Below are 20,177 nucleotides of genomic sequence, written 5' to 3'. Positions count from 1 at the left end.
TGTTCAAAACTTAAGACCTTTTAAGGTGATAATAACCTTCTGGTAATTTTGTGAAATATTAAGTGCTGCACTGCTTAAATATGTTTTCTTCCAAATATTTTTTCGCCATCTACCTAGTTTTCACTTGATCAGCCCCCAGTTCTTCTGATTGAACTCTCATCTGGCTCGCAGCTCATGGGAGGATGCGAAAGAACCACTCTATTTTTCTTGAAAAAATGTGACGTGCCTGCAGCAGGGAGAGCTCAGAAGGCAGGCGGGGAAGGAGACAGGGCGGAGGGACTCCGCCTGGGGGGGGGGTCTGAGGAGCCCAAAGCTCGGTGTGACGGCGCTGCCAGCGGAGCCGTGGAACCAGCGGCACGAATCGTGTGCCCCAGCCCTGTCCCGCCACCTTTGTACCACTGCCCTCAGCCCTGTCCCGCCGCCTTTGTGCCCTTTCCTCCAGCCCTTCCTCCCCGCCTTTGTGTCGCTGTCCTGGCCCGGGGCCGGCCGGGCGGTCCCAGCGCCGGCCCCGCCTCCTCGCCCTCCTTTCCCGGAGCTCCCGCCCCGCTGCCCGACCCCGGCGCGGGGTCTCCTTCCGCCTGCACCGAGGCCGACTGCGGGGACCGGCGGCTGCGGAGACCTGGCTGCTGCGGGCTCGGTGAGGGCTGCGCGGCGGCGGCGGGGAAGGCGAGGGCGAGAGGGAAGGGAGCGGCGCGAAGGGCGGCGGGGACCAACCCGCGCTCCGCCCGCGGGGCCGGGGCCGGGGCCGCGGCCGCGGCCGCGGCCGCGGCGGCTGCGAGAAGCCGCTCCCGGAGCTGCCGGCCTTTGTGGAGGGCTCGAGGCGGGGCGGCGGGGCCGGGCCGAGCGCGGAGAGCGGGGGAGGCCGCGCGGAGCCGCCGTGGGCCCAGCGGGAGCGGCCGCGCAGCCCCGGGGCGGGCGCGGGGTCAGGGTCGGGGTCGGTGTGCTCGTCCCGAGTCACAGGAGCTAATGCGGTCCTGCCAGTGCCGGAGCAAGGACAATGCGATCCGCAGGCTCCAGGAACATCCCCTGCCCCGAGCACCTTAAAGACGCAGGAGTTTATTTACTGTATTTCTCCACAGGATATGGCAGTGCAGGGAGATACGATTGAGATGTTATATAAAAAAACACCCCACAACGACACACCCCCCCCCCCGCCCCTCTCACCCCGAACCGACAGAAAAAGAGTAATTCTGAAAAAGCCTTTCGGGGTTGTGAACTCACAGTGAGGAACACAAGGTGTGTCTAGTCCCTTGTGTAAGCTCTGGGATGCCAGTGATTTTTTTGCTTTAGCCTTTCAGGGAGGCATCGCAAGGTGTGCGGTAAAGGAGCTGGTGCTCCACCTTGTGTAAGAGGGACACCTGCAGTCGTGTATTGTGGTTGAATGGGTAAGAATGTTCATACTATTAAAGAACAAAAAATGTTTTAAATAGGTATAGGTTTGGTGTTTCTGCCTTGAGTTGTCTGAATAGTGTAGCTGAAAGAATTCCCTTGCTTATTCTATCTGCAGAGGCAGATGGAAATGTGAGAAAAAAATGCAAGTACTTCATCAACGCATAGGAACTTTCTTCTGGGAGATGCGCTTCCTGTGCTCTTGGCATCAATGAAAAACAGAGGCATCGGGTAGAACGTGAGTCGGTTTTCCCCTGGAGCACTGGATGTGTTTCAGAAGCCCATAGGAATGCTGGTGGTTGTTTTCCTAGAAGTTGTTAGGAGGTTGACTCAAACTCTTTCTAGGAGCTCTGTGGTAATGTTTGGCATTTCCCTGCTCCTAACTAGCCTCCTGAGACAACTTAAAAATATAACAAAACAAACCTATCTCATGTGACTCCTGGTAAATATTTTATGCCTCTTGCATCTGAGAATGATGGGAGTAACTTGCTACTCATATCAAAAACTCCGTACCGGGCTCTTGTCACCCCATTCGCTTGAATTAAACCAGCCGGTGTCCCAAAACATTTACATTCCTGGCAGAGAAAACAGATTTGGGTTAGTGATCACTTTTTTATTGGTGTCCACAAAATTACATCCTTTACTCTTGATGGCTGTGCCAGTATAAAAGTTCCCCTGAGTCTCAAAGCACAGAGCAAAACTTAAAAAGCAAATTTACTAAGGTAGTTCTGAAGATGTTTACCAGGAATTGGTAGTTCACTGTCTTCATGTGGCTCTCACTGCAGTGAGCTGGGAGGCCCTTCAGTGTTTAAAAGTCAAGCCCTCTGTAGATCAACCTTAAATATTATCTTTTTTTTTCAGGAAGTAATGTATTGTCTGATTTTGACAGAAACATAAAAACATTACAGCATGCTTCCTATCAAGTCTGTAATGGGGTGTTTCGGTTTCCTTCTAAATAATAGGTGAAACTGTGTCTCCGGTTCATTGCTCTGCTAGATTTTTTAGAAGAACTTTCAGTTCTATTTTCTATTTTAAACAGATGCTTTTTTGCTCCTCCCCTTTCCTACCAATCTTCAAGGAAAATAGTTGTAAATCAGTAAAATACTCTGATTTGCAGTAGGCTGTCCTTCAAACACTGGCTTTTTGAAAGCCATCAAATTATTGTTTTAAATGTTTTCTGCAGGCAAAGGTGTTTGGTAGTACAATATTTTCATACATTTCCAAAAATTACACAAAACTCCATTTTCCAACTGTTTTATTTGCCTGTTTCTGCATGGAGAAAAACAATCAAAAGGAGCCTTTTGTGTTTGGTTAGTCACTGATAGAGTAGAGGTGTGATGGTGCAAGTGGCCAGGTGGAGGGTGGTGTGTTCCTCAGGCAGTTCTTTTGCCCAAAATAGACCAGTTGAGCTGCTTACTATGACCTTTGGAGCCACCACCTCACTAGTGGCTTCTGGCTGTGGGCTGCAAGTGGAGGAGGTGTTTTCTTAAATCCTGTACATGCCGAGCTGCCCAGTTTCATTCTCTGCAGCCATGAGCAGTGGGTTGGAGATATGAGAGTTTGTCACGGTGTTTGTGGTGTTTTTTGGTCTGAATCAATGCAGTAATTAACCTGTTAGTTTGACGTTGAGCCTTTCTTTTTGTTGAAGACTGAGAATAATCAGAGAGCAATACTCCCTACCCCCTAATTTAAAAGGGGTCACTGAAGACAAAATAGAAAAAGAAACAGAGGGAGCAGAAGGCCAAGAAGGTGCGATTCAAGTATCTTAATTCCTAGACCAGCTCATAGTTTGCTGAGCATGACTATGAGGGCTTGTGAAAAACAGTAGCCTGCTGGTGACTCTTAAGAAGAGGAAACAAAAAAGACAAAGAAAAATGGTGAAAAATGACCACTGTGCTTGTTAGCATTAGGTGACTGATAATATTTGTCTTCATGAACTGATTCTAGGCCTTAATAAAAGGCAACTGTTGCTTCACAGCCAATTGGACTTCAAAATCTGCTAGGAGATCTTCTGATGTATTATTAGTTATCAGGGACATGGGAAACTCTGCAGTGGGATTTTTGGGACTGCTCATTGCTCCTTTGGAAAAATTAGCACTTGCAGCTTATTTATTATTGTCTCTTCTAGGAGCAAAGACCAGTGAAGACCTGTTCTTTCAGGGAGTATATCACATCTGTCTGAAGAGACACACTAAGATTGCTGAAGTAAGTGATCTTTATTTTTATTTGTTTTCCAGTGAAATTGTGGAAGCTATTTTATTGTCCAGTCTGGTTCATCCTGAAGCACCACAAGTAGTAGCATTAGTTGATGCAACTGAAGATTTAGAAATGGGTAAGAATGTAGACTTGGGAAAAATGTAAGCTTCTCAACCTGTCTTTATTACTCAAAGTCTTTCTAAGCTATGTTTAATACTATTATGGCTACAGGTTTTCAAAGAACTTTCCCTATGCTGACAGGGAATGGATTTTTATTTTTCACACATTTGATGCCTAGATGCTGCTGGGATGTTTCTGACTATTGTTTGTGTTTCTGATAAACATGAGTGTTTTAAGTTCTCAACAGTTCAAAGGGCAGTGGAAATGTAGAGCAAAATAGCTGTAGGATTTTGTACTTAAAGGAATTGCAAGGAAGCTCATGAAGTTCACCAATCACCAGAGAAGCTACACTTTTTAAAACCACTCCTGTGATCTTGGAGCTATTAATACACCTTCATGCTGGGTGGAAATGATCTCCATAAAGTGCAAATATGCCAAGGAGTTCTTCTAGTATGTGCTTGTGAAAGATCTCCATGGCTGAAATTCAGTGCACTTCAGCCAGTATTATGTGCATAGTTTGCAAACCTTTCTCCAATTAGGTGTTCAATGGCAAGGGAGCGATACTTTTAAAAGGGGATGCCTACAACTGCTGGAGGTGTAAGACAGTTCTTTAAATCCGCCTTAAAACTTGGAAATTCTTTAGAGATTGAAGCATGTTTCATGGTTTCTCTGAATTCCACTGCTGTTTCTCTGAAGTGTTAATGGTAAGTAGAAATTTGCAGCTGGAGCAAAAAAAAAGTCGTTCTAAGAAGAAGCAACTTTGCACTCTTCTTTGTTGTTAGCTGACCCTCTTTATCATAGTTATACCCACAAATAGAAAAACATGAGCTATAGCTTTATACTTACAAGTATGTATTTCAATTATATATGTGAACTATACTGTAGAGGCAAGGATATTCCTCTATAAAAGTCTGATGGTAGTATTAAAAAAGTTTTTATCTGCGGGTTTCTGAATAGAATATTTGGTCATGTCCATTTCTGTGATGAATCCTGTCTCTGTTATTAATGCAAAGCTTTTCTGTTAAAAATTACTTTCTCAGGCTTACAGCTATTGGTCAAAAGTGAACATAATTTTTTCACTGAGAAGTGAAAGCAAGAAATGGTTGGTTGATACCATTAAGCAATTAGATTGACAGATTGATTTTTCTGTATCTGGTGCTTCTGGTTGTTGGTATGTGGCATGGTGTTTATCTGTAAAGAATGACCTCTCCTCTTGCCCTGTTGACCGTGACCGCAGTTCCCATGACACTTGTGGCATTGTTACTGAGTGCAATTCTACAGCTTTAGGACTGTGGATCAGTTGCCAAATGCCTTCAAGTGCTTTTTCTGTATTTTTTGATTTTCGTACTATCTCTGAATAAGTTTTAAAATTGAATTGCATGATTTTAATTTCTCAACTGCAGAATTTCCAAGCTCCCTCCAAGTTTTAAGGCACATTCAGAGATTGAAGCATTTGTTTCTCTACATTTCACTGTTGTTGCCACGAAGTGTGATAAGTAGGAATCTGGAGCAGTAGTCCTGCGTCTTTTTGAAACATAATTTCAAGTTTGTAACATAAATACTAAACTTGGAAACATGATTTCAGCAGAATATTCTTTCTATGTAAGTGGGTGTGAAACAGCTTGAACGTGACCCTATTTGCAAAAATTGCCAGTGATGAAGGGAGGTCATGCTGCTTTTGGTGTTCAAGAATGCCAAGACCAGCCTCAGTGAAACACCTCAAAATTAAACAATAGGAGGATGTGAAGAAACTGATTTCCTGACAGATGTTTCCCCATAGAGGAACCAGTGAGTGGTAGTACTTATTTTAAATTATTATTTTAAATTATATTCTGCTGAACTAGCATGGCCAGGATAGCAATGTAGTACTGATAGTCAATCACTTTATCCTATAGAAGCCCAAGCCCTCTTTTTGATAGCAGAAATTTCCAGAACACCCCTTCTGGAAGTGTATGTAAAGATCCCTTATTTAAATGGAGTTGCTTTTCAAAGCTACTTCTCAGTCCTGAGCAAACGAGATTTGCCCATGGTCACTGGTATGGGTGAGCAACATCAGTCTCTTCTTTATAATTATTAAGCTAGCTTTGAAAAAAAAGATTTAATAAATAGTGCACTTTCATAGCAGTAATAGCCTTCTATACTGAGGAAGGTCATGGGCAGATCATCTTGAGTGACATCACATGGCACATAGGGGACAACCCTGGAATCAAGACGAGCCAACATGGACTTAAGAAAGGCAGATCCTGCTTGACCAACTTGGTCTCCTATGACAGGGCAACCCACTTAGCAGGTGTTCTAGGGTACACAAAGACTCTGGTATCCACCTGTTCTTTTCTCTTTTCCCCTAATATGCCTACCAATTTAGACTGTGGGGAGAGACTTAAGATAAGGGTGGTACTCCATTATCTTAGGAGAAGAATGTATGTGTGAAAAGACTGGAATGCTTATGACTCAGAACAATCGAGGTGTTAAGGGCATGCACAGTTGCCACTTCAGGCTATGAGCTGGGTGTTATTTCTTTGTCCTTACACAAATGACTCATCTGTGATAACTCCTCTCTGGGAGGCATCAGTGCAGTTCACACACATGGCCTGAAGATATTAATCTCTGCTGATGGCCATAATGATCCACCTGTGCTGACATAAGTAACAGGCAGCCATAATACCTTAGAAGGTGTAAAAAACTTTTGAAATGACCTGTGATCAGTATTAGTCATCTAGCAAAGAACTCCCTGCCCCAGAGGAGGTACCAGAGACGTTCCCACCCACCCGGAGCACAATAAAAGACCACACTCAGACTTCACTCAGCAGATTAGGGGTCTCCTTCTCTCAGTCCAATGGATTTCTGCCACCTGGGGCTTTTTCACCATCTCAGCGCATCAGGACCACAACCACCATCAGAGTTGCTGTGGCCAGGTCTAATCGCTGGATCTGGTAGGTGCCTTGTACGTCCTTCCAGTTGCCTGGGGGTCCACAGCCCTCCTCCTACTGCCGGTGCTGGCACTGCAGCCTCAGTCTAGCACTGACCCTCCAAACCATTCCTGCCAGGTTTTAATGGGTGGGGAGAGGCCAACTGCAATCTTGTTTTGGTCTGGTGGGTGGGAGCTTGAGAATTTTCTGTTTAGCTGAAGCTTGTTTTATCAGTATTGTTGTTTAACACTCTTCTTGGTAAAGAGTTCTTTTTTTTTTTTACTCATATCTGGGTGTATTAGGTCTCTCTCTCTCTGTATTGGACAGAACCAGGGATATTGAATCGGAGGAAGGAGACCTCTGCTCAAGGTCTCTGCCCCTCCTAATTGTCTGAAACCGAGACAGTAGGTAAGGGAAAGGCTGTTGTCTACCTGGACCTCAGTAAAATCACTGACACCATTTTCCACAGTATCTCCTGGAGAAACTGGCAGCCCATGGCCTGGTCAGGTGCACTGTTTGCTGGGTAAAAAACTAGCTGATGGCCGGGCCCAGAGAGTGGTGGGGAATGGAGTTACATCCAGCTGATGTCCACTCACTAGTGGTGTTCCCCAAGGCTTAGTGTTTGGGCAAGTTCTGTTTAATATCTTTACTGACAATTTTTATGAGGGAATCAAACACACCTTTGGTGAGTTTGCAGGTGACACCAAGTTGGGTGGGAGTGTTGGTCTGCTTGAGGGTAGAAAAGATCTACAGAATGATCTGGACAGACTGGATCAATGAGTGCAACGAAGTGAAGAGCTTGGTCTGGCACTTTGGTTACAAGAGCCCCATGCAATGTTTTGTGTTTGGAGAAGAGTGGCTGGAAAGCTGCCTGGTGGAAAAGGACCTGGGTGTGCTTGTTGATGGCCTTCTGACCATGAGCCAGCAGTGTGTCTAGGTGGCCAAGAAGATCAATAGCATCCTGGCCTGTACGGGGAGTAGTGTGGCCAGCAGGACCAGGGCAGTGATCATCTCCCTGTACTTGGCACTGGTGAGGCCACACCTCAAACACTCTGTTCTGTTTTGCGCCCCTCACTACAGAAGAGACACGGAGGTGCTGGAGTGAGCGTGGAGGAGAGCACAGCAAAGCTGGTGAAGGGTCTGGAGCACAAGTCTGATAAGGAGTGACTGAGGGAGCTGGGGTTGTGTTTGGCCTGGAGAAAAGGCAGCTCAGGAGGGACCTTGTCACTCTACCTGAAAGAGGTTGCAGGCATGTCTCTTCTCCCAAGATAACAAGCTATCAGGGGGAAATGGCCAGTTAGATTGGATGTTACAAAAACTTTGTTCACTGAAGAAGTTATCAAGCATTGGAACTGGCTGCCCAGGGAAGTGTTTAAGTCATGAATCCTGGAGGTATTTAAAGAGGTGTAGACGTGGCACTTGTCAGTGCTGGGTTAACAGTTGGACTTGATCTTAGGAGCCTCTTCAAACCTAAGTTATTCTATGATTCTGTGTTTTGCAGTACATAATTTAGATAATTCTGATTCAAGTACTTTAGTCTAATCATTATCATCAATTGACATAAGTATAAATAAATATAAATACTATAAATGTATTTTGTTTGCCGTCCTTTATCCTACAGGACAAAGTTGTAAAAAGGATCATTTATACCTGTATAATAGTCCTGTAGACAAAAACTATTGTGCAAGTCTGAGGCTAAGATTGGATCCAGCTGCACCTAGACTCTTCTCTGAGAAGGAGTTTAGAAAGCAAGGGTGTCCTTTCTGCTCCTCATGACTCGTTGAGAGGGTCTACAGGACAGACTTTGTCCAAAACTTCAATTTTGTCATTGGCAGTTAGAAAGCAGCACAAGAAACAGCAGTCAAGAGTGAAAACAAAGACCTGTGTTGGCAGTGAAGGAACACACTGTTCCCAGTAGTAAAACCAGGGAATGTGTTGATTTTAAGGCTATCTGTTATTAGAGCACCTTGTGGTACCACAGCAAAGTGGAGTGACAGCATGTCTGTATCAGTAGGTGGAAGGACCAAAGCTCTAGGGAGAATCTCTGCAGGTCCCACAGACTTTGGAATGCCAGCTTTTTGTGTGTCCAGGCCAGGGGTATTGGTAGAGGCTCCATGCTGGTGTTTAGGGGGACCTGTGAATGCAGAGTGCTTACAAAACAAGTGTGTAAGTTGTACATCTCTTTGCTAGTGAAGATCAGACTGGACTGGCCAGCAAGCAGGAGGTCCTTCAAAGTGGGTTAGAGTATCTCAGATCCATGTAGGAGTATTGGATGAGTTGAGGGGCTGTAGCAGTACTTAAAGGGGTTGATCAGCATGTGTGTTCTTGTGACTCTGGAGACTGAGGATATGTGGGTTTTAGACATTCAGTCCTGACCAGCCAAAAGAGAAAAGGGACTTGTCTGTCTATACCTCTGTTTTATGTGAATCATGTAGGTAGGTGCTGTTGAAGACAGAGCCTTATTTGTGGCTGTCTTTGTCAATGTCCTGTGTGTATCTCTGGGTGGCATGCTCGGCCTTGCTGCTTGCTGAACCTTTGAACAGGACAGCAGCAGCAGCTGTCTCCATGGATCTCCAGGCTTAGCTCCAGCATCAGAGGCGGAGGAACCACCAGGTCACAGAGTTGCTGGAAGTGTTCTCGTAGAACATCCTTTAACAAGAACTGAAACTATGCATGAGAATTTGATGATGGAAATTTTGGTGGGTTTTATTTTAATGGGTGTTTCTTCAACTGAAAAGTCTCTGTTCTCTTTCCTCATCTTTTTGGAAAAGGTCCTGTTCTGATTACTCTTCTCGCTGTGCTAGATTTGTGCCTTGAGGACTTAAAGAATGAAATGTGTTCGCTTTAAAAAGAAATGTCCAAACAAACTAAAAACCCTGCTAGCAAACTGACTGAGAAATACTGTTGGATAGTATTGAATCAAGTCACATTAAAAGAGTCCTAGTCTTTGGAGCAGACAATCCTAGAAACAAAAAGGCTGGAGAGGAGAGCCTTGATGCAACATGAAGGATATAGGAATAAAACAGGCCCATCCTGTAAACATTTCTGTAACACTCGTCTGTAGCAGCAGATGGCATTACGACTGCAAAGTCATAGAATGTGCTGAGTTGGAAGGGACCTATCAGGATCATGGTGTCCAACTCTTAACCCTGCACAGGGCACCCCAGGAAGGCTTGGTACTGTGACCACTTCCCTGGGGAGCCTTTTCCAGTCACATTCACACGTGTGCCTGAGGGTATTCATCCCTTCTGGTGGGTGTTATGATCCCATTATTAAAACTGTTAGAGAGATGCCTCTGCCCGAATTAAGGTGCAAAAGAGACCATATGCCAAAGTCAATAGCATGGGTTTTTATTTAACAGTAAATGTGAGGTAGAGAGATACGAAGCAATGGAAAAAAGAGAGAGGCACAGGGTGAGAAGGACAGACGCAGATTTACTAGAAAAATATCACCACTCAGTGGATTCTGATGGTGTCCAGTTGGTTTTCTTGTACTGGTCTTCTCGGTGGTGATGGTCCCAGTCTTGTCAAGGTGAGGGTTGCAGTCTGGATCCTTCGAGGGAAGCCCAGGAAACAGAGTCCATAGGGGGTTTATATTATGCTTAGGCCAGGTGGAAATGGTCCCAGTGCCTTTCTTGGGGGGGGGGGAAATTTTACACTGGATAATTTAATACTGGGCCATAGGACATTTCAGGAGTCTTTGACACGTTCTAAAATGTTAGAGCTGCCTGTTAACGCAGTGCAGTTGAGTCAAGTTAAAGTCCATCAAGTTTGACAAGCAGGACTTTCCTCTCTTGAAGCTGCGCTGGCTGTGACCAGTGTTGCCCCCCAAAAGTGTTTTTCAATACTTCCCAGAATAATGTTTCCCATTATTTTACCAGGTACTAAAGTGTGACTGACAGACCTGCAGTTTCCAGGGTCTTCCTTCTAGAAAATCAGGACAATATTTGCCACCTTCCAGTCAGCTGAGACCTCTCTAGATTCCCAAGATCACTCAAAAATAATTGAGAGAAGCTTTGTGATGACAACAGCTAGCTCGTTGAGGATTCTGGGATGAATCCCATCAGGATTCATCAGAAGTCAATAGGCAAAAGTGGGAAATGCACTGTTGGAAATGGTAGAATGGAAATTGCAAAGATAAGTGAGTAGTGTTTATCTGCTTAAGGTTACTGTAAGTACTCCATGATTATAATAGGCTGATTCCATTGTAATGTAATGGGCCAATTACAGAGTTTTGCTTCTCCATTGTGTTGGGTAAGAGCTTTGCAGCAGCTGAGCTGCTGCTTGAGCTGAGCTGCTTGCAGGAGCTCCAGGAGATGTCCTGCAAACCACCAAAGGCAGATAGACCAGCTAAAATTGATACAATCCCAGATATGGTGGGAAAGTCACTTCACCATATATGGTACACTGAGCGGACCCCACCTGGATACTGAAAGACCAGCCAATAAGCGCCAGGAAAACCTTTGCCTGGATACCAGGGAACCTGTCAGTGGGAACCCAGGGCTAGTGTATTTAGGGCAGTGCCCAGGATTGCCAGGGGCTCTTGCTACTAGTCTGGCTCGTGCTCCTGTCGATGTCTTCCCAAACCTGTTTGACCTCTGCTCCTGCCCCTGCTTCTTCTGTGGCTGATGCGTCCCCTGCAACTGCTGCTGTTGGGGAGACAAGTTGCTGCTGTCCTGCCTGCTCATTCCAGAGAGACTGCCTGACCGGCCTGCAAACAGCATCTCCTGGTAGTGATAATCTTTCCTGTTATAGGTAATTAGATAGAATTATTGAGCCGAAACATTTTAAAATTTAGATTTTAGTAATTTATTAAGATGAGCAATTGAGCAAAGCAGCGTGTGCTGGGTGACTGGGGAGTCTCTGGGCTCCACCAACGGATCGCAGCTTCTGAGAGATGTTGGTCAGACTTTTTAATAGTCTCCTCCCCATTTCGTTTATTGATTTCAGTGTCACTGGTCTCTTCTGCGCAGGCTTCTTCTTGTTGCTGAGGGTTTTAGGGTGGTCTTGACAGTTGTTTGTACAGTGGAAAATACCAGTCCCTTTTTACATAGCTTTATACAATTTTTATAAATCATTTCAAGCTTATAGCCGACAAAACAGGATATCACAAGCCACAATAACACAACATTGTAGTTTTAACACTTTGCAGCTGGAACAAACTTGCAGTTTGACCTTTGGCAATTTTAACCATTTACTAACTATAAGTTGTAGCAAGCTTTATTCGGTTACAGCTCTATTTGATTAGCAAATTATCCAGTTAAGGTCTACTAAATATCACATTTCCTGTGCTTCTGACTGTAGTCTTGTGCCTTTCCTACTTTCTTCTGTCCCCGCTTTTCCCTTCCACTCCCTTAGGTTATCAAAGTTCATGTTCAGCCTTCCCCTCTCCCTGCTCTTCTCTTTCTTTTGTTATAAGATTAAAGTTAATTATCTCATTGGAATCCAACACGGCATGGTTGGTGCCTTAACCTTGCTTCGGGGTATTGTTTAAGAACCATGTTCCCCTCTGCATCCAAGTGGATCAGGACAGTGATCAACTGTCAGTCAGATTTAGGCAATTTTCAATAAATTACCTCGTATGTAACTGCTAAGGATTCTTGTGGCGAGAAAACCCACATGTGCTGGTGCTGCTGTGACATCTACGATAACAATTATTGGCGTGTGTATACTCTTTTCCTTTGGTCATATTTAGTTTATTCAGGCCATCTTTCTATGGCACTGTAAGGCAAACATACTGAATTAATTGAAATGCTTTTGGATAATTGGCTGCTACCACTCCAAAAGCAGAAACAGGGGAGCCAAGTTTTGCTGTCCTGCAGCTGAACTTTTGTCCTTTCAATTCTTGGAATCTTCTGTTTACTGAACTCCATGTTCAGGAGAGGTAGGAAACAACTGTGATCAGGCTGGCATTGAAGTACAGATGTATTATGTTTATAGAGTTTTGGTTCAATTAAAAGCTTTTAATAATGAATAAAAATATTTTATAGCTATTCTAAGTGCCTGAATTACACCTGTTGTGGAGGAGATTTAGACCACTTAAAAGACCACTGCCAAAGGTAGCAGGAAAAGCAGTTTTATTGAAACAAGATGTTGTAAAAGTGGGGCTTAAGAAGGTCCTATGGCAAGGTTTAATCTTGCTGTACAGATACAGTAATAGTAATAATTCAAAGGTGTCAATACATTATCTTAATGCCTTATGATACAAGTTTATGCATGATATCAGTTGCTTGCCAAAGATCTGCAGCTGCTAAAGAGTCTTTGAGGCTTAAAGAGTAACTGTGAGAGGAGTCCCAAGTCAAGGGTCGATCACTGCTATGCAGTGGCTGCTCAGCAGGGAGAGATCAAAAAAGGCTCACTGAGGTTTTCATGTTTGTGGAATAAACTGGTTTGCTCGTAGTCAAATTACATGGGATAGAAAAGGTAGGCATGAAATTTCTTGTAACCACAACTTCATTTGTTCTTTAATGCTTAGTTTTGGAAGACCTGCCTGCTCTTCATGTGTCACTACCATGACTGGGTTCTGGTTTCCCAGCTCACATGCATCAAACCTCTCCACCATATCACCCTGTTCCTGTGTGGGTTTTCAAAGAACAGGTTGGAACTAGACAAGGGATGAGTTTGTGACCTGGTCATGGCCGAGGCCTTTACTTCCTTGTAAACCTGAGCCAAACTATCAATAATTCAGTAAAGGAGTTGAATGCATCCATCAAACTTGACCCTGTGACTACAGTCACTTTATTGACTCTGGTAGTAGTTACCTCTTAGTCATAAATATACCACGTATTGCACGTAAGTGGTAAGCGTACAGTTAGATGATGAGTTGCTTAGCTTAAGCATTAAAGTCAATGCTAATTATATACCTTTGCACATACAGAATCAGTTGATTGCATATTTTACATGTTGGATTAATGTAAGTTGTTTCATTATTTATCCAAGTTTGATACACAGAATGATTATAAGCAATAAAACCAATAAAGTCAAAACTAACATAACTGCAAACGAATGTAATGTCCAGTTCAAAGCTCCAGTTGTAGTTGGTGACCATTCAAGATCAGAAACATACAGCTGTTGCTGATGTAGATAAATACTGTTTCAGCTTGTTAGTTTGAGTGTACTGAGAAATGACTCCCCCAGGAGAATTTTCTTCATGCATGAACTCCATCTGAGATTGGGGTGGAAACTTTAATATTATCTTCTTAATTTTGGTGCCAGGCCTTTTGTCAGTCTGTGGAGTGGATCACAGATCTATCTTGGTGTAAAGCCAGAGATAATGATAAGAGATTTTTTCAGTAGTAGGATCTCCAGTCTGTGTCAACACATAGGCAACAGCTAAACTTGTGTTTGCATCATACGTAAAGTTTACCAAGAGCTGCTAGGCATGGAGTTGTCATTTGGTGTCAGTGGCATTATTCTGGGAAACTTTTTAGAGAGTTTCAGCCGGTGGGTTTCTGCTGTCACCTTCTCTTAAGAGTGGCTATTGCAGCTCACACCTTTAGCTGCTTGAAGGCAGTTCAGAGCTGAGAAAATGTTTACTTGGGTTATCCCAAAAGATTTAGTAATAACATGCAATCACTGTATTTTGGACGTTCCCATCAAAGCATAGTGTTTGTGGTCAACCACTGTCCTAGTCCCAGTTTAAGTAATGATACTGAAGCTGAAAAGGTTTGGAGATAAAGGAACTGCTAAGAGAAACTTTGCTAACAGTGAGGCAGTTTGCACTGCAAAAACTCACTTCCGAGCGCTAATGCCAAAACCAGGTAAATTTATACAGTTACAGTACATAACTGCAACATCTCACAATGCATATTAATTTATTACTGTATATGATTATCATATTCATGCTTGGGCGGTACATAGATGTGACTCGAGGTGGAGCTTTCTAGATTCTTGGGGTGTCTTGGGGTGCTTTTCCTGGGTTTTTGGCCTCAGTCCATCCTCTTCCTCAGTTTGACCTTCTCAACTTTCTTTCATAAGTGACCTTGCCAAAACTCTTGCTCAAAATCTTGGCTTGCTGCTTAGGTACAGCGAGTAGAAGAACACCGTTCTACAGTTCTATATTCCCTTGGTAATAAGGGTTAGGCAGTTTTGCTAGGTAAGGCAGAGCAACTTATTTTACAAACTTGGGGATCTTTTAGCTTTGCTCCTTTCAATACCTGTAAGGGAAAGTGAAAACTTTGTGGTGGGGTAGTCACTGTGTAGGTTGGAGACTTGGGCTAGTTTCCTCAGTTTTACCTGCTGCTCTTGGACTGCACTTGACTGACTTTATAAGTCTCAGTGTTTGCTACCACTCTGATCACAGTGTCATCTGCTCTGACATCTCATGGCCTTGGCCTTGGCCATGAGACAAGAAGAATAGGAATGAATCTGGCTGACAGTCAAAGCACATGAGTGAGCATAGTCTGTGTTTCTTCACAAAGTAGTCAGCTTCAAATTTTCACAGTATGAGAAAATCCTTCCCAGAAGGAGTGTGGTTTGCCAAGAGGGAAGCCAGTGGGTGCACCCAGCAAAAACAGCCCAGGAGTTAATGTGCACCTGGTCATGACAGGAGTGGATGACTACGCAAAGGGCCAAGAGTTCAGCCATCTGGGCACTACCATGGCAAAGGGGTGTAACAGCTTGGTCATCTGCAGGATGAACTGCAGTGCCATGTCCAAACCAGGCATTATGCTGATGGATTATGGAGCCTCTCTGTAAACCACACATCCTACTGAGGGGAATTGCAGGGACAGGCTTCTGTGTTTAGTCAGTCTGGGCACTCTTTGCTGCCAAAAGAAAATGTCCCCACTGCCCCTGCTAAAAGGGGTAGAATTATTGCAACCTATTTCCTGTAACAGTCACCACCAAGCAATTTTCAGTCTGCTGGACCCTGTTCTCTATTCCACAAGTAGGAGTGAGGGGTCCCAAGTACTGATATTGTTGAATAATTTTAGAGGAAGAGTTGGATGTGTTGATGACTCTCATTGCAGTCTGTAACATTCAGATCTGCTGAGACTGTTGCAGACCGAACTACTGATTTGAATATTCCCTTCAACAAAATTAAAACTCACACAAGTTATCTGTTAATACCAAAAACTCATTAATTGCTAAAGAGATGCAAAGGAAAAGAGAAAAAAATAAGAAAAGGTTAGAAAGAGCTTAAGATTATTTTTTAGAAGCAAAGTTACCACCAAAACTACCTTTTCTGCCGTGTTGGGGTGGGGAGGGGGGAAGCAGTTTCTGCCTTTTTCTTTGTGTTTTTCTCTGCCACTTTCAGATGCTATCTCTTAGCAGCAGGGGGTAAGTCCTTCTGGAATACAGGTTTCACTTCCCACTGTGTCTCAGGCCGGGCTGGCTTTTGGTTTAGCTGCAAAAGCTGCCATTCTTTAGCCCTTAAAAAATACAGTGAAAAGAATATAACTCCCGCATGTGGTAGCAGCAGTGGATCTCAGTCTTTCTTCAGGCTGGCAGAGCTTCTCCCGAGGCAGGCAAGCTGGTGGTAGCAGAGGAAAGTTGAGGGGAGAGCAGAAAGAGATTTCTGGGTAGGCTATGAGTCCTCTCTTTCTTTTTTCCCCTAATTTTCCAAAATCTGTCTTCAGGTTTTTATAGTGTTCAGAGGTGGTTGTACGTGGCTTTGTGGCACGTAGCCAGTCCGGATGTTCGCTAAGATATGACAATGGCAGGATCCTTTGGCAGGAAAAGTTCTTGGGAAAGTTTTTGGCAGAAAGCTGACAGAGGTTTTTTGTAGGATGTTTTGACAGGCAAAAATACAATGGAGAAGCATATTTTTGGCATTTCTATGTTATCTGTATGTTACACAGTCCTAGGTGGAATGTGTGCACATCAAGAAATAGAGACGGTGGCCATATGACTAAAACGTGGGCCTTATAATGACAATTAGAGAGTGTAGGAGACTCGATAGTTGCATTTGGGGGAGGGGGAGTAGGTTGGGTAAAGGAATAAGGCTGCCAGACGATTTCAGAAATACCTTTGGTACTGGCGTACAAGAAGACTCCTTTAAAAATAACCCAAACACTGTACTTTCTGGGCAGGACCCTGGCATTTACCAGGAATATGAAGTTCCTGGGATTCTTTAAGGGCTGAAATTTGCAATCATACCTTGTGCAAGATTCTCACCTATGTCTGCTAGGAAAGTCATCAATATACTGGTGGTGAGAGACATCAAGAGTGGGAGAAATTTCAGCTAGTATTGTTGATGCTATTTTAGCTTCAATAGCAGGACTGTAGCCACAGTAGCCTTGAGGTAAATGAGTAAAGGTATAACGAATGTCATTCCAAATAAAAGCAAAGTGAGTTTTGGTAGTCCTAGTGGGTAAGACACTGGAAGAACGTCTTTAATGTCCAAACTGGCTATGCACCGATAAGAGGAAAGGTGATAGGCATTGATTACTTTTAACAGCTCCTGAAACTGCAGTATGAGGTAGAGAGGAGGCAGAATTCATGCCTGATAGCTGTCACAGACAGAGTGGAAGCTTTGGACAAGGTTTTTCAGGTTGGTCCTTCTGTTGAGTCACAGGGTGCGGAAAAGATCCCCTTGCTTTCTGAATTCCTTCTTAGAGAGAAGTCTGGGTGTGGCTTGATCTTGTCAGAAGTTTATGTCTAAAGAATTATACAGTGTAATTGAATGTGTATACAACTCATCCCACAGAATAGGGAAAGGCAAACCAATATGAAAAAATTACACTTTGTTTTTGGCGGTTTAAAGAACTGATGAAAAGGTGTAAAAAATACTTTGTCACTGCCTCAGGAATGCAGCCAAAAAGCCTTAACTGAAAAACTGCATAAGCTCAGCTGCCTTAATTGAAAGGCTGCAAAAAAGGTCCCTACTTTAAAAACTGGAGGAAGCAAGCTAGAGGAGGCAAGTCACTTTAGTTGAAAACTTGCCTAAAGCAGGTTGCCTTAATCAAAGAGTAGCTGTTTTAATTGATACCTTAAAAATGAGCTAATTTCAGCAGGAAAAAGGGACATGTAATAATAAAATTGTTTCAAACAAGTTGCTGTAAATAAAAATGGCTTTTTAATCAAGTAAATGCTACATGGCAAGGACTCACCCTCCCAAATGAGGACGATGCTGGGGAACCAGCCAATGGGCATTCAGAGCCTACTGTGCTCTTTAATTAAAACAGTTACCCAAGTGTCTGTTGATTTCATATGAGCTGGGACAATATTCACCCAGTGCCCAATGTGCCATGGGCAGTTAAATGCCTCCCTGACATCCGATCCCGTCAGATCTCGGAAGCTAAGCAGGGTCATCCCTGGATTAGTACGTGGATGGGAGACCTGGGAAATGCCGGGTGCTGTAGGTTCTAGTCCTGAGGACTTCACTGGCACTGTCCAAACTCGCTCGGCCGTGGCAGATGAACCTCAGGACTTAAACAGTGGGGCCAGTTCTGCGCACACTGAGCCTCACCTAAAATCCACTGTGCAGGCTGGAAGGGCACACCCACGTGGGGACAGCCCTTTCCAAATCTTCGTTCGCGAAGCCGAGCCACACACACACAATGTGCCATGGGGGGCTGCTGCTGTGGGAGCTGATGGTACTCTGCTACTCCGTGGGTTTGCTCACCCTTGGAGACTACAGGCCAAAAAAATCTCTAAAGACCAGAGCAGTGTTGCCTAAAATGCATGAAAAAAACTTTTTGAGACAACATTAATATAGGGAAAGTAAAAAGCAGTTTTTAAAAAAATATTTTCAGGCGCATGGTGCATATAGGTAGGTGCACCAGCCAGCACCCCCTCTGAAAGCTTTCATATGTACAAAGCGTATAGAGACACGTGGTGTATGTAGGTGCAGGCAGGATATAGATATAGGCATGTACTGCAGTACAGGAGTTACACAGATTTATAACATTAACCTAATTATCTTAACATATCCAACCCAGGAACTGTCCACCCTCAAACCATCTTGATACCACCCTGGAACCTCCCACAGATGTGGGACAGACCTCCCCTTGACAGACCTCCTTGGAATTGAGTCAGAGGTCTCAAAACCCCTTACTTAGTCACTTTCATCATCTTCATACACTTTCCCCCTTCTTGGAGCTTCTCCAAGGTCCCTGTGTCCTCTATCTTGTTTTGACTAAAATGATATCTTACTATTGTAGTTTTGGTACCTGGGTCTAAGCAAAGTGTCTTAATCGCTATCTTGCCCTGAACAATGAAATTCAGGAATGTGGTACAGAGTGAGAGACTGCTAGTTGTTACATTAAATATGAGAAGCTATACAGCTATATAAAAGTCTACAAATCTACACATATATACAAATACATAAAAACTTATACATATATAGAAATACATAAAGTTTTAAGGCATCAGTAGAAGACCAAAGTCCTGAAATCAGAGCCTGATGGAGATCTTCACGATGGAGGACCTGACCTGCATACCCAGTGCAGAGCCCATGGTGGAGATAACTTTTTCTGTGCTTCTAGCAGTTGCTTCTGGCTTTTTCCTGCTTTCCTGTTTTCCTTCTTTCCCTCTGCTCCTTTTGTGTTAAAACACAAAATTGAATGATTGTCTTGGAATCCAGTATCTGGCCTCTTTTGTGCCTTAATCTATCGTATGGGAATGTTTAGATCTTAGTTCCTCTCTGAATTTATGAGGCAAACCTCACCTCTCCGCATCTAAGCAGATTGGAACAGGTGATAATACTGATGACACTGATGATAATACTGACTAAAGTACCTTAATTAGAATTAGTTACTACATAGTCTGGATAGTTAACTATATTTACACTGCTTTATTTATTGAATAAACAATATTAAAGTTAACAGAATAATTACGTAGAGATTGATGTTACTCATGCCAGTGACTGTGGGCATATCTCTTTAGCTCAGCCTCAAGGAGTAACCTTGGAGCCGTCCCCATTCAAGGGAGGAATTTCCATACACGCTCCTAGAAAGGAGTATGTGAGAAGTGTTGGAAGCCTAAAACAGTGAAGAAAAGAAAAAGCTCAATATACGATGGGGCCCGTGGTGTTCAGAGCAGACATGGAAACTGGATGGAGGTCAGGTGGTTTGTGTTGCCATGGCACCAGCGAGTAATGTGAAGCAGGGTAGAAGCTGTGTGGTCTCATGCATCAGCTTGTTAACAGGAAATGTTTTGTACAACTCCTATGAAGTGTGCCTCTTACCAAGAAATATTCCATACAACTGATAAAGGGATTTACCCTTACTGACTGCCGTTTGACACCTATAGAATTTGCTTAACAGTTATTATAAAAATTATTTGTAGAGTACATTTAGCAATTATTATAAAAATCATCTAAACATAAAATACAAATATGTAGAGGTTTGTGCACAGTAAAGGAAAAGAGCCAAGACAGTTTCCAATTAGAACTGTCCTTGAAGTTTTTGAAATAGAGCAGACACCATATGGAACTGAGATAAATCAAGAGATATATCAAAAGAACAAGCTAATTGCGCAAAAGTAGCCAAGAAAACCGTTTGAGTTACTTTTCGAGCCAAGGTAAAAAGGACATATTGAGGAAGACCTTGATCTTCATCCTCAAAGACCCTCAAAGACCCTGGCCCAAGGACATTGGTAACCAACACGCAGACTCAGAGAG

At 43.6% G+C, this 20,177-nt stretch overlaps 1 protein-coding gene across 10 annotated transcripts in view; it reads left to right on the top strand.

Moving 5' to 3' along the window:
* The first annotated feature begins 530 nt into the window (after positions 1 to 530).
* The window catches only part of RESF1 (retroelement silencing factor 1), a 35,691-nt gene continuing 16,044 nt past the window's right edge, over positions 531 to 20,177 (top strand). For 2 of the 10 annotated variants that reach the window (XM_071551195.1, XM_071551191.1), the window contains exons 1-4: positions 531 to 637; positions 1,291 to 1,385; positions 1,508 to 1,627; positions 3,627 to 3,721. The gene's annotated coding sequence lies outside the window, so the exon portion shown is untranslated. Of the gene's footprint in view, positions 638 to 1,290; positions 1,386 to 1,507; positions 1,628 to 3,517; positions 3,595 to 3,626; positions 3,722 to 20,177 lie in introns of all 10 variants that reach the window. The other 8 variants (XM_071551190.1, XM_071551188.1, XM_071551197.1 and 5 more) reach the window with 6 other exon arrangements.

Source organism: Pithys albifrons, chromosome 3 (assembly GCF_047495875.1).
Source record: "Pithys albifrons albifrons isolate INPA30051 chromosome 3, PitAlb_v1, whole genome shotgun sequence".
Classification (NCBI taxonomy): Eukaryota; Metazoa; Chordata; class Aves; order Passeriformes; family Thamnophilidae; genus Pithys; species Pithys albifrons.
This window is presented reverse-complemented; position numbering and strand designations above follow the sequence as displayed.